Source organism: Delphinapterus leucas, chromosome 19 (assembly GCF_059928025.1).
Source record: "Delphinapterus leucas isolate spDelLeu-1000000601 "Yukka" chromosome 19, BTC_Dleu_Yukka2, whole genome shotgun sequence".
Lineage (NCBI taxonomy): Eukaryota > Metazoa > Chordata > Mammalia > Artiodactyla > Monodontidae > Delphinapterus > Delphinapterus leucas.
In genome coordinates, this window is record NC_143147.1 from 7,654,274 (window position 1) to 7,668,917 (window position 14,644).

At 44.7% G+C, this 14,644-nt stretch overlaps 1 protein-coding gene and 1 pseudogene across 1 annotated transcript in view; one reads left to right on the forward strand and one right to left on the reverse strand.

Annotated features, from left to right (window-relative positions):
• The window catches only part of SHMT1 (serine hydroxymethyltransferase 1), a 60,441-nt gene that overhangs the window by 43,493 nt on the left and 2,304 nt on the right, over positions 1-14,644 (reverse strand). The gene's annotated exons all lie outside the window — the stretch shown is intronic.
• Positions 10,401-11,822, forward strand: LOC111167766 (nucleophosmin pseudogene; annotated as a pseudogene).

Genomic DNA, 14,644 nt, shown 5'->3' on the forward strand with positions numbered 1-14,644 from the left:
TGTTTTGTTTCCTATTGTGAATAGTGCTGTTAAAAACATCTGCAGAGGAACTGCATATCTGCCCCTTGGGAATGACTTCCTTGGGATTTATTCCCAGATGGGGAAATTCCAGGCCAAAGGAAAGAACAGCTGCCCAGCTCTTGTAAAATATTACCAATTGCTCTAGAAGGATTGGCTTGACTTACCATCCCGCCCACACCTCCAATCTGTCTTTGTTTTTCTCTTCAATCTGTTGGCAACTGTCTTATTTTTTATTTTTCTCATGTCTACTCTTTACTGACTGTGTAACATGTGCCAGGTGCCTTTATCTGCTATCTCTTTCTCTCTCTCTTTTTAATCTGCCATCTCTTAATGCATCTCCTCAAAGTAAGTATTTCATTTTCTAATGAAGAAGCTCAGAAAGTTCAAGTCTCTAGAGGTCACACAGCCAAAGGCAGATGAGGGCTCACTGGCCAGAACATTCCTACATGTTCTATGAGCCCTGTGGCTCCCACACTGGGTGATGACCTGTATCAGGAATGAAAAAAATATACAGGTTCAAATTGAAACACAGAGGGAAGAGTCTTGGATGATGGTGTCAGTGGTGGTATAGTACTTCAATATCCACAAATTCCTACATAGAAACAGTTCAGCCAGGATAGCACACCCAGTCTCACAGACTAGATCTACAACAAAACCAGGTGGCAATGAAACTGTTGTGAAGGTACGAGAACTCAGGAGGGAACAGTGCACCTACAAGCTCTTCCCGAGGAATCTAGCAGAACCTTTTTGGAGGATTAAAAATGGCGCTGAAGCTCTTTAAAATCCCTCCCACTGAGGGCTATGTGATCTTTCCTTGAATTCAAGTGGGCCCTGTGACTGCTTTGCCCATTAGAACCCCAAAGAATGATGATAATGCTCCAATTTCTAGGCTCAGGCCAGCAGACCTTGCAGCTTCTTGGAACACTCTTGTGCAGTGTCTTGGAACACTCATTCCGGGGAAAGCTAGCTGCCAATGTCACAGAGCAGACTACTCTAAGGAATGTGGAAAGGTAGTCATGTGAGAAGGCTGCATGGAGAGAGGTCAAGGCCTGGCCAGGCCCTGGCGGTTGTAGCCATCCCAGCCCAGGTACCAGACAGGTGAGCCCAGGTGAGCAGCCTTCGGAGCATTCCAGCCCCAGCCACCATCTGACTACAACTGCATGAGAGACCCCATGGGAGCCACCCGAGTCCAGTCAATTCACAGAACCGTGACATGTAAACAATCGTTTTATGCCTCTATGTTTTGTGAAGGACTGTTACACAGCAGTAGATAACCAGAACTGCCTTCCTACAGGAAGTGTGGTCCTAAGACCAGCGGCACCAGCATCATCTGGGAGAGCGTGAGAAATTCAGATTCTCTGGGCTATACGCTGAGAATCTGAATCTGCACCGCAGCCTGACCTCCGGTCCCGTTTACACACCACGCTCCGTGCCGCCTGGCTGCTACATGGAGTGGCACTTGGAGTGGACACCTGGGTGCAGCTGCTCTGGGGGGTTGTTTTTGTCCATTACTGCACCCGAGTACATTTCTATTGCTACACACAGGGTGGTAGGGTTGGTTTTTGGTTTTTTTTTTTTAAGTGAGAAATAATCTGCATACTGTAAAACTCACTAATTTAAAGTATAAAGTGCAGTGGGTTTCAGTATATTCACAAGGCTGTGCAACCCTCACCACAATCCAATTTCAGAGCGTTTTCATCATTCCCCAAAGAAGTTAGTCCCTGCCATTGCTCTCTCCCCCTAACCCCCACAATCCCGGACTCTGGCAGCCACTAATCTACTTTCTGTCTCTACGGATGTGCCTATTCTGGACATTTCAGATAAATAAAATCATAAAATATGTTGCCTTTTATGTCTGTCTTCTTTCACTTAACATAATGTTTCCAAGATTAATGTTCATTTCGATGGTTTACTAAAACTTTGCTCCTAAATAGCTGCATTCGCTCCCCTCTTCGTGCTGTTACTGCCGAAAGGTTCATCTTTATGCGTCATGTGCCCATCCTCACGGATTTCTAACTACTGCTTCGTGTAGTCGTCTTCCTCAGATAAGAAAATGGAGAGGAGTTACCGACCAAAAATGCAAGAACGCTGGCTTCTGTATTTACCTGTATTTACCTGTATTTACCTGTGTAGCTACTCGGATGCAGAGCCGTGCAGAGAACAGTGGGGAATGACTGGGTCGCTGGGGGAGGGAAGCGCATGGCAAAGGGAAAACAGCTGCGCACGGGGAAAATTCAGGACTGTCATCCCTGGTTGTGGAAACGTCTTTCCGCCCTGGACTGAATGAGGAAGGTTGTCACCCTGGTGACTGCTGACACTTGGAGGGGTGGGCAGAGCCTGGTCACACCACTCGTGACACTCAGTCACTTGGGCCAGGAAGTCCCCTCTCTTGTTGGGAGCTCTGTTGCCCGACCCTGGCAGCACCCTGCCTGCAGCTGCTCCCCTCACTCCTCTCACACAGCCACACCGTTGTCCCTGGACTTCTCCCCACTTGGAATGCCCCTCCCCCAAGACTGTCTGGTGCAAACCTAGTTATCCTTCAGTATCCTCCTCAGTGAAGCTTTCCCTGAGCTCCCAGCACAACCACAGGTCCCAGGACACACTGCCGTTGTATATACACTGTGCTGTTATGACTGGTTCTGGGTCTGGGTCCATCATTGGACTGGGGGCTCCTTTGGGGGAGGGCTGGGTCCAATTCAACTCTTGGCCCTCAACCCCCAGCACGGAGCTCAGCATAGCCTTCTGCAGGGGATTTATCCGTGTTGATAAATGTAGCCACAGCTCATTCCTTTTCATTACTGTATAAGGCCCCATGATATCAGACCATGATCTGTTTGTATGTTCCCCAAAGTCAGCTCATCATAGAGATCATGTCCATCCTTTTCGCTACAACACAGATTGCTGCCCAGAACATTCCTTTGCATGTATTCTTTTCTATTCACTGGGGTCTCCCTCTCCCTTCAGTGCTAAGTAACAGGGACATGAATAACAGTGGTGTAATAGACTGGACAATGCCCCCACAGAGATATCAAGTCTTCATCCCTGGAACCTGTAAATATTCCCTTGCTTGGAAAAAGGGTCTTGGCAGATATAATCAAGTTAAGGATGTTGTGATGAGGAAGTTTTCCTGGATCACATAGGTGGACCCTGAATATAGTCACATATCCTTCTAAGCGAGAGGCAGGGGGAGATTCAACACACACACACACATAAGGCAGTGTGCAGGCTGAGGCAGGGATTGCAGTGATGCAGCCACAATCCAAGAAAGGCTGGCAGCCCCCGAAGCTGGCAGAGGCCAGGAGCAGATTCTCCCTTAAAGCCTCTCTGGAGGGAGGGAGAGAGGCCCTGTTGACCTGACGTGGCCCAGCGATGCTGACTTCAAACTTCTGGCCTCCAGAACTGTGAGATAATAAATGCCTGTTGCTGTGGGCCACCCCGCGTGCGGCGATCCACAGCAAACACATAGAAATGGCTTGAACAAGACAGAAGTTGGTGTCTCCTACATATCAGAGGCCAAGTGTGAACAGCCCAGGGCGGCCATGGTGTCTTCACAGACAACCATGGCTCAGGCTGACTTTGCTTTGTGCTCTCCCATCCCTAGGGTGCATCCCTGACTTCATAATCCCAGAAGGCACGCCAGCACCACATCCCATTTCTAAGCAACAGAGAAGAAAGGGCGAAGGGCACCCAGGAGCTGTCATTTGAGAAAGCTTTCTAGAAACCATCATGGAACACTTGTGTTTCATCCCATTGACCAGAACTTATTCATGCGGGCTCCCCCACCACCTAGGAAGTGAGAACTGTAGGCCCTACTCCAGGTGACCAACTGACCAGCTGAAAATCAGGGGCTTTAAGATGGGAATAACAGATCCTGGGGTTGGCAGCTAGCTATCTCTTTGTGCTATCTCCTTGCACTCGTCTTCATTTCACAACACCGTGCCTTATTTGTGTATTATTTTTCAATGTTTGAAGTGAAAAATGAAACCAAAAAAAGGTTAAAAAGTTTTAAAAATATCACCATGCATTATTTGTGAATACATAAGGAAATGTCTGAAAAAAAAGGAAAACAAAAACATTTTAAGTTTATAAAAATCACCACATTATCTGTGCATTGAAAAAATGTTTGAGGGCTTCCCTAGTGGCGCAGTGGTTAAGAATCCGCCTGCCAATGCAGCAGACATGGGTTCAAGCCCTGGTCCAGGAAGATCCCACATGCCGCGGAGCAACTAAGCCCATGTGCCACAACTACTGAAGCCTGCGCTCTAGAGCCCGCGAGCCACAGCTACTGAAGCCCACGTGCCTAGAGCCCTTGCTCCGCAACAAGAAGCCATCGCAGTGAGAAGCCAGTGCACCGCAGCGAAGAGTAGCCCCTGCTCGCCGCAAACAGAGAAAGCCTGCGCGCAGCAACAAAGATAAAAATAAATAAATAAATTTATTTTTTAAAAAAAATGTTTGAAATGAATAGGTGAGGGAAGCTGGGGTGTAGTGACTCACTGCATCCAGAGCCGTCCCAGGGGAGCTGATTCTAGGAGAAAATATACTGAACACCCAGGACACCGCTGTGTGCAGCCGACATGATCTAACAGACTTCCTGGACCCCCACCACCACCAAAGTGACTGTCACACCAAAGCCAGCGGCAGGCTCCAGGGTGAGCACCAGCTCAGAGCACAGGGAATGGCAGGCATTGTCCAACAAACTTTCTGGGCACTGGATTGGGTTGAATAGTGCCCCCCTATTCATGTCCATCTGAAACCTCAAAATGTGACGTTATTTGGAAACGGTGTCTTTGCAGGTACTTAGTTAAGATTAGGTCATACTGGGGTAGGGGAGCCCTAAATCCAGTATGACTGGCGTACTTAGAAGAAGAGGAGAGACACAGAGACACATACACAAAACCTCCCTGTGCCAAAAAATAAAAAGAAAAATAAAGGACCTTCCTTGAGGCTTCAGAGGGAGAAGGACCCTGCCAACACCTTGGCTTCTGACTTTGAGCCTTCAGCACCGTAAGGGAATAAATTTCTGTTGCATTAGGCCCCCCAGTTGGGGCACTGTTTATGGCAGCCCAGGAAGCTAAGATGCTGCTCTGAGCCTGAGACACAGTTGTGAAGAAAGCTAAGATCCTGTCCTCAGAGCTCTCAGTCCAGGAGGGAGGCAGACCTGTACCAAAGCTCAGGAGGTTCTGGGGGTAAAGGGCTGAGACCCCTAAGCCCTCTTCCTAACGTGGTCGGGAAAGTCCTATCGGAGGAGGTGCCCACCCAAGGCCTGGAAAGCTGAGCTCTCCTTTGGAGGGACACTTTCCCAGGTGGTGGCCAAGCTGATGCTCCTTTGTTGTCACCTCACCACCACCACCACCACCCCCAACACACTCACACAATTGCAGTTAAAGCGTCACAAACCCTCAACTCTTTCTGGGTCACCACACATGCCACGCTGCCCTGTGCCTCACCTGATCACAGTGATTGGGCTACACGTCTGTCTCTCTCTAGGCTACAAGGACCAGGTCTTCCTGATCTTTCAATCATTCATGTTGCTTAGCAAAGTGCCTGGCATCAAATAAGCGCCCAAAGGCTGTTGAAAAAAAATGAGGTTAAAAACCAAACTAAACCGGGCGTGAGGGGTCCGGGAGTGATGGGAAAGTTCTCTAATTGGTTCATGGTGGTGGACGTACAACTCTGTAAGTTTACTAAAAATCGCGGAATTGTACACATAAAAACGGATGAATTTCACAGTATGTAAGTTAATACCTCAGCAACGCTGTTTTTTAAAAATCGACTTGAATGGCTAACATGGAAAGGACACAAAGTACCCAGTGCAACTGGGCCTGTTGGGAGTGTAAATCGGCTAAACCGCATTGGAAAGGGCATGGCAGTCAGTATCCGCTGATGCTAAAAAATCTGTACAACCTGTGTCCCAGCAAGCCCATTCATATGTATACACCCAGCAAAAATGTGTATGTAGGTGTCTATCAAAACATGGGAAAGGTTCCCAGCAGCATTATTTATCCATAAAGGCCCAAACCAGAAATCACCCAGATGCCCATCAGTAGTAAAACAGACAAATGAACGCAGGAACCACAGAAACCTGGGAAGTTAGCTCTGTTCACGCAAAAATACGACTACACACGACGACGTGGAGGAAGCTCACAAGAAGCCCAAACTGTAAAGTGGCACGAGTCTAAATGACAAACTGTGAGTCAGGACGGGGAGTGGAGGAGGAGTGGCTGGGAACAAGGGGGGCTCCTGAGGTCACAGTCTGCATCCCGAGCTGGACGCTGGCCTCGCAGGCTTGTCCAGTTTGTGAGGATTTATTGACTGCATGATATGCTTTTCCATGTATAGTTTATAATTCACTATAAAGTGTCAACAACAAATTGGCCCTTGCCATCTACCTCTGCAAGGACTAAACCATGTGCTCTGCAGCTGCTGACTTTCAACACCCCCCCCTGAAAGGAGCTCAGGGTGGAGAGCAGAAATGAGGCCTCTGTGCTCTGGGAAAAACTGGCAGAACAGGTCTTCAGAGAGTTAAATACTTTCAGGAGCCGAATTTATGAGCCCAGTTCTTGTATCTCCTCATATCTAGAAAAGCACTAAAATCCTTCATGGTGACGACTGCTCCTCGTGACTAGCAGAAACCCGCTGCAAAAAAATATGTGCTCGATTGCATGTACTCCCCCCTTTGCCCAAATCACATATATCCTGACCTTCCCTGCTGCCTCTTTGGAGCAGTTTCTCAGAGCTATCTGAAATGCCATCTCCCGGGTTGCAGTCCTCATTTTACCCCCCAAAAAACTTAACTTGCAACCCTCATGTTGTGATTTTCTTTTTTTTTTTTTTGCGGTACGCGGGCCTCTCACTGTTGTGGCCTCTCCCGTCGCGGAGCGCAGGCTCCGGACGCGCAGGCTCAGCGGCCATGGCTCACGGGCCCAGCCGCTCCGCAGCATGTGGGATCTTCCCGGACCGGGGCACGAACCCGTGTCCCCTGCATCGGCAGGCGGACTCCCAAACACTGCGCCACCAGGGAAGCCCTGTGAATTTCTTTAGTTGACAGTTTTTATGGCAACCACGAAGGGATCCAGAATGGACTTCTCTCCTTCACCGAAACTCTATGAGGAACCAGAGCCTTGGTACCAGCAGAGGCCCCTTGTGCCCATCTGCCACCTTGGAGAGTCCAGATGAATCTGGGTGAGTCTCGCCTGGTTCTCAGATCTCCCGTATTGGTAGATGATCCTGGGTTTTATTTGGGGGTATATAGCAGGTACCTGACCCCTCCCAGTTGAAAGATACTTGGGGGGGTGGGCCTGGATGAAAGATACCGGGGAATACCCACCCAGTTGAAAGATACTGGGGTGCGGGGGGCTTGGTTGAAAGATACCAGGGTTTGCTCAGTTGTAGAAGACAGAGGGGTCTGCACTGAGTGGTTAGGTAAGAGGCTGATCTGACGCTTTTCCTCAATTTGGCCGCCTTAATAGAATTTGTTGGGATAAAAGTGAAGCTATTACATGAGAGCTTTGCTCCGAAGAAAAGGGACAAGACTCCTCCCGGCTGGTCACGGCTTGGAGGCAGAGTCCTCATACCGTGCAGTGGTCCCATAGGGAAGCCCACTCATTAATTAAAACGTTTGCTCATCCAGGGGTCGCAGATAAGAATCGGCCATTCAGCGAGCACCTGTGGTGGTCTTAGACCACCAAAAGGAGAAACTGAGACATGTAGGAGGGCTGAAACGACTCTGGCGGGATGCCTAGAGGAGTTAAGCTCACAAGCAGCACACTGGCAGCCACACAGTTTCACTAGTAAATTTTATCCCTAACAAATTCTACTTTAAAATGGGGAATAGGGGACTTCCCTGCTGGCGCAGTGGTTAAGACTCCGCGCTCCCAATGCAGGCGGCTCGGGTTTCATCCCTGGTCAGGGAACTTGATCCCACATGCATGCCACAACTAAGAGTTCGCATGCCACAACTAAGGAGCCACGAGTGGCAACTAAGGAGCCCACCTGCCGCAACTAAGACCCAGTGCAACCAAATAAATAAATAAATAAATATTTTTTTTAAATATGGGAAATAGAGCCTCTCAAACACAGAAACAAGGGGCATCAGAAAGCCAGCCTCTGGCTAACACCTCAGCCAGGTTTATACATGCAAGTACCTACGTAATTGGGGAAATTATACTAAAGGAGATCTCAACATAAAATGGCCAAATTGAGGTTCTTCTGCTAACCCAAAATTGCTGTTTTGTGCACAGAATTAGAAAAAGCCGCCATAAGATCAAACAGATTGCATGGAATGCTTACTTTGATTGGTGTCTAGAAGCTTCTAAATAGGCTGCTGGCCCTCTGTCTCTGACTCCGTCTCTCCCTCTGCTCCTCCCACGTGGCCTCTTCTATCTGAATGGTCCAGATGACATCTCCTTTTTCTCTCCCAACTCTTCTGCCTCCTGCCGCTGCCCTCTCCCCAGCAAAGGAGGACTAAAAAATCAGAAGTGATTACAGCTCCCTTTTAAAAATAAATTTATTTATTTTATTTATTTATTTTTGGCTGCACTGGGTCTTCGATGCTGCGCGCGGGCTTTTCTCTAATTGCAGTGAGTGAGGGCTGCTCTTCGTTGCGGTGCGCAGGCATCTCACTGCGGTGGCTTCTCTTGTTGCGGAACGTGGGCTCTAGGCACACAAGCTTCAGTAGTTGTGGCTTGCGGGCTCTAGACCGCAGGCTTAGTAGCCGTGGCGCACAGGCTTAGTTGCTCCGTGGCATGTGGGATCTTCCCGGACCAGGGCTCAAACCCGTGTCCCCTGCATTGGCAGGCGGATTCTTAACCACTGCACCACCAGGGAAGCCCTATAGCTCCCTTTAAGGAGAAACTCATTACAGGGAGAGGTGAGCCGTCCTTGGTGCTTACGTACACACCCTGAACCCAAGTAGAACTTAGAGTTTTGGCTAAGGAATTTCCCGATCCAAGTCAGGATTCATTGGGATTTGCTAAGGAATTTGAATTAACCATCCGGCCTACGAGTGGGTTTCCAGATCTATATCAATTAATCCAGCTGTTAGTTTCTGAAAGCCAAGCAAGGGAATGGATAGAGAAGGCAGGATGGAAACGCCCCTTAATGGATTTTGAATCACATAGTCCAGAGGCTTGCACTGAATACAAGGAATTAGCTCCGAAATTACTTGAATTTATCCCAGAGCTTTTTCCAAAAACCGTAGACTGGACAGAGATTCAACAGTGCAAGCAAAGATCAGATGAATGAATTCTGGACTATTAGGAAAGGTTTGAGGGGAAAAAAGAAAACTTTTAAGCAACATTCTGGCTTGACACCTGAGTCATTCTCTAACCACCAAGATGATCCTCTGCTTAACTCTGCCTTTTTAGAAGGCTTAGATGAGGATTTATCTACTCTAGTCAAAAACACAATCTAGGTTGGTCCGTGTTACATACAAACACCTTTGATACACTGGCTGACCAACCTTTGAAGACCATTAAAAAAAAAAAAAAAGGGAAAGAAAGAAAAGGGAGTATCTATGAAAATTATGAACCTTTAATTGCGCCAATTAAGTACACAATGCCAGTCAAAGGTTAACCAACCCCTGTTTAATTCCCAACCAGTAGAGAAAGCTAGCTTGAAGGAAAAAAAATCTCTTCAGAATTCTGACCCTGAGGGAATGAGTTCTACTAGGAAAGCCTGATTTTCTCTCCCCGTGCCTTGAGACCAGAGCTCTCGGGATCACTTACCTTATCTAGACCATCTCTAATTCCTGAGACTGAGGGATAAAAAGGACAAAAAAAAAAAAAAACCTTAAAATTTTTTTCTTATTCCAAGTGTTGTTTATAAACTAGTGAGTTTTATATTGTAATATCTGATTCATGACTAAGTTTAGAAAATGCAGCTAGATTTCTTGTTGTGTCTGTCTGGATATATGTATGTCTTAGTATGTGTCTTTGTCTTTGGATAATATTGCTGTGGTTAATTTGTAAATAAGCTCTATTTAATTGGCTTAAAGAAAAGTAAGCGCTTACAAATCAAACAATTCTAAATGCAAGAGAAATTAAGCTAAATGAATTTCAGGTTCACGTGAACTGGGAAATAGTATTAAATTAATACCTGGTATTAATGTTTGTTTGTTGATCTAATTAATATAGACATGTCTTTAGAGTCATCAGCATTAAGTATAATACTTTATTGTGCCTCACTTTAATATAAGCTAAATAAAATCTTGTTATATCTGTTACAAATTTGTCATCAAGGAAAGTAATTTGATGTGAAAAAAACTTTTAAGGAAAGAAAATATAAATGAGATAAGAGCTTTTAGATAAACTCTATTAAGAATAATTATGCTTTAGGAATGTCCATCTAAAATAGTCTCTCCACCTGGTGTGATTCCGTCCTGTGCACCTGTTCCCTGGAGCAGTAGTCTTTTTTCTCCGTCCGCCTTCTCTCCCACCTAAGTACGTGCCACTAACCCATGGAAGATTCGATGGACATGGACATGAGCCCCCTGAGGCCCCAGAACTATCTTTTCTGTTGTGAACTAAAGGCCGACGAAGATGATCACCTTAAGGTGGATAATGATGAAAATGGGCACCAGTTATCTTCAAGAACGGTCAGTTTAGGGGCTGGCGCAGAGGATGAACCGCACATTGTCGAAGCAGAGGCGATGAATTATGAAGGCAGTCCAGTCAAAGTAACGCTGGCAACTTTGAAAATGTCTGTGCAGCCAACCGATTCCCTTGGGGGCTTTGAAATAACACCACCTGTGGTCTGATGGTTGAAGTGTGGTTCAGGGCCTGTGCATATTAGTGGAGAGCACTTAGTAGCTGTGGAGGAAGATGCAGAGCCAGAAGACAAAGAGGAGGAGGGTGTGACACTCCTGAGTATATCTGGGAAGCGTTCTGCCCCTGGAAGCGGTAGCAAAGCTTCCACAGAAGAAAGTAAACCTGCTGCTGCTGAAGATGGATGACAAGGATGACGAGGAAGCTGAAGAAGAAGCTCCAGTAAAGAAATCTGTACGAGATACTCCAGCCAAAAGTTAACAAAAATCAAACCAGGATGGAAAAGACTTAAAACCATCAACACCAAGATTAAGAGGTCAAGAATCCTTCAAAAAACAGGAAAAAACTCCTAAAACACCGAAAGGACCTAGCTCTTAGAAGACATTAAAGCAAAAATGCAAGCAAGTATAGAAAAAGGTGGTTCCCTTCCCAAAGTGGAAGCCAAATTCATCAATTATGTGAAGAACTGTTTGCAGATGACTGACCAGGAGGCTATTCAAGATCTCTGGCAGTGGAGGAAGTCTCTTTAAGAAAATACTTTAAACAGTTTGTTAAAATTTCCCATCTTATTTCATTTCTGTAACAGTTGCTATCTGGTTGTCCTTTTTAGAGTGCAGAGTGAGAACTTTCCCTACCGTGTCTGATAGCTGTCCAGGTTCCATTGCCAAGAATGTGCTGTCCAAAATGCCTGTTTAGTTTTTAAAGATGGAACTCCACCCTTTGCTTGGTTTTAAGTATGTATGGAATGTTATGATAGGACATAGTAGTAGTGGTGGTCACACAAATGGAAATGGTGGGGAGACAAAAATATACATGTGAAATAAACTCAGGGTTTTTTTTGTTTTTTGTTTTCTCTCCAGGTCCATCCGCGCTCGGCGCCCCGCCCCAGATCCTACTCGCTGCTCAGAGGGATGTGGCCCCGGAGGCTTCAGGGCCCGAGGCCCATGGTCCCCTGGGCATACCCCTGCCCACCCCTGCGGAGCTAAGCGCAGCTCAGCCGGGGCCCTGGCCGGCCTAAACTCAGTATTTTAATTAAAAAATAAAATAAGATAAAATAGTCTTTCCAGATTCTGGTAACTTGAAATTCTAGAACTGTGCTAAATTAAGTTAAGTGATGGAAGCTTATTGAATAGCTAGCATTCCCAAATAAAATAATATACCAAAACATTAATTACTGAATATTGGCTTCCTTTTACAGAGAAAAAAAAGGTATTTAGGACTATTAATGAATATGTTTGGTGTCACGTTCTCTAAAGAAAGCAAATATTTTTAGAAAATATCACTGGTATTTATGTTCACCAATCTACAGAATGCCAATGTAAAGGACAGTTCATAATTGCTTACTTCTTAGTTTTCACAAGAAATTAAGGTTTTAAGAGCTGAGGATTCTAACTTAAACGTAATTAAAGCTAATAGAAATAATAAATGAAACATTTCAGTCAACAGTAGGAAAGTAGGGTGTGTGTTTCCAGTAAAGAAGGGATGAAGAATAGAATTACATTTTATTAACGGAAAAGGAAGTAGGTCTGACTTACAGGTGGCTGTTTCTGAATGGGAAAATAAAATGCTGGATACAGAAAGTAAGGAAACGTTTGTGGAAAGTGGACCCCAAGAAAAGAGTTATGTTCATGGTCAGGATTGACTAAGGTTAAAATAAATTTAATTGAGTAGGGACTTCCCTGACGGCACAGTGGTTAAGAATCCGCCTGCCAATGCAGGGGACACGGGTTTGAGCCCGGGTCCGGGAAGATCCCACAAGCCGCGGAGCAGCTAAGCCCATGTGCCACAACTACTGAGTCCACGCACTGCAACTACTGAAGCCCACACGCTGCAACTACTTAAGCCCACACGCCTAGAGCCTGTACTCCGCAACAAGAGAAGCCACCGCAATGAGAAGCCAGCGCACCGCAATGAAGAGTAGCCCCCGCTCTCTGCGACTAGAGAAGGCCGGCACGCAGCAATGAAGACCCAATGCAGCCAAAAATAGAAAATAAATTAATAAATTAAGTTTTAAAAATTTGAGTAAATGAATTTTAAAAGCAAGCAGGTGCAAAACTTGAACTTTGTTTTTCTCTCTCTCAAGAGGACAAGATTTCTTAAAATGTTGAATTGCCTTTGATAACAGATTTCAAGTTTCTTTCCTTTTAAGTGATTTGTTCTGTATTTGCCTTTGAAATCTTTATTGTTACTTTGCCTAAGTGAATAACTATTGTTTCAGAGTGACCTGTTGTCCTATCTGAGTGTTCTAAACCCTTTCTGATATTTTTTTTCACAAAACTTCCTGAATCGGGGACTTCCCTGGCAGTCCGGTGGTTAAGACTTCACCTTCCAATGCAGGGGGTGTGGACTCAATCCCTGGTGGGATAGCTAAGATCCCACATGCCTCAAAAAACAAACAAACAAACAAACCATAAAACAAAAGCAATATTGTAACAAATTCAATAAAAGCTTTAAAAAAAAACCTCCTAAATCAAATTCCAGTGAAGTCCTTTAGCTAACTTTGGGATGCTTCGAAGGGCACCTAAAACATCCCAAAGAGAGATATTAAACTAACTGGGTTCATTTGGTATGTTAAATTACATGGGAAGTATTGTCAAATGAGTAATAAATCTTCTTAGGTTATATTGTATGGTAAATGTTACTAATATAGATATCCTAGAAATTATATGGAGCTCCTAAAATTCTGATACGTCCTGGTAAAATGTTGTCAGTCATAATTCTAGTTATTATCTGAAAGTGTTGTATGTCACAGCAGTAACCAAGTTTCTTTGTCAGTTGCATTGTAATCAGATTTAAACATGCCTCCTTAAGTCTTGCATCATTATAGACAGTTATGGTTTTATTCTGATGCCTTTGCAAAAATGTTTCCTCTTCAAGAAGATTTATAAAAAGGACTTTTGGACAAATACAAGTTTCTGACTTTCAGACCATAATACTGAACTGGGTAATAAATTAAAGAATCCTAATGAGAAACTGTTAACAAAAATAGTTACATAAGACTGAGTGAACTGGTGAATATGGTTATAGTTTTATGGTTTCTATCTGAAAAATTACTTGTTTAAATCTGTGTTTTCCAGGTATTAGGAAACCTTTCCCTCAAACTCATTATGACTTACAGTACATTATATCTTTGTAAGCAGGATTGGAACATATCTTTTTTCTCTAACTGCTCCCTCCAGAGATTGTAAACTCTTAGGTTCCTAGCAGCTTTATCAGATAAATTAGGAAGGCCACTCACTAACAGGTACAGAAGGCTCAAGGTATTTGGGGGACCTTAAAAAGGGAGGAATTCACCTAGATCTGTTAGGTGAAATCTGTGATAAGCCCTTGGAGTGACTTTCCTAGCTCTGAGAGGTCTTTTAAAAGTTCAGTATGAGACTCCTTATAAAAGTTTCAGCAAAGCAAAAAGCCTGTATGATCAATGATAGTTTATATAAATTATCAGGCCAAGTTAATTGAGACCAGACTTATTTTGCAAACAAACTAGTCTTAATTTGGTTATATTTGGTAAACATGAGGGTAATTTTAGAGAGAAAAGGATTATATTTCAGTGAATATTAAGTTCCAGTTTTGTTGATGGAGGTCTGTATTTAATAAGACTCACTTTCCAGATAGCGCCTTGCTGTTACGTTATATTAATGTAAAGTTTAATTGAATTGTTAAAAGGACACTCAGTTTGTTTCTGAAGCCTAACTCAGTAATCTATTTTTGGATGAAGATCAGATGTCCCACGACATGCAACCAGGGGATTATGCATACTGGAAAAGACATAGTTTAAAGGACTATCTCCAACCTAGATGGAAGGACCCTTATCTGGTACTTTTAACTAGCTCATGCACAGCGAAACTGAAGGGAATTGA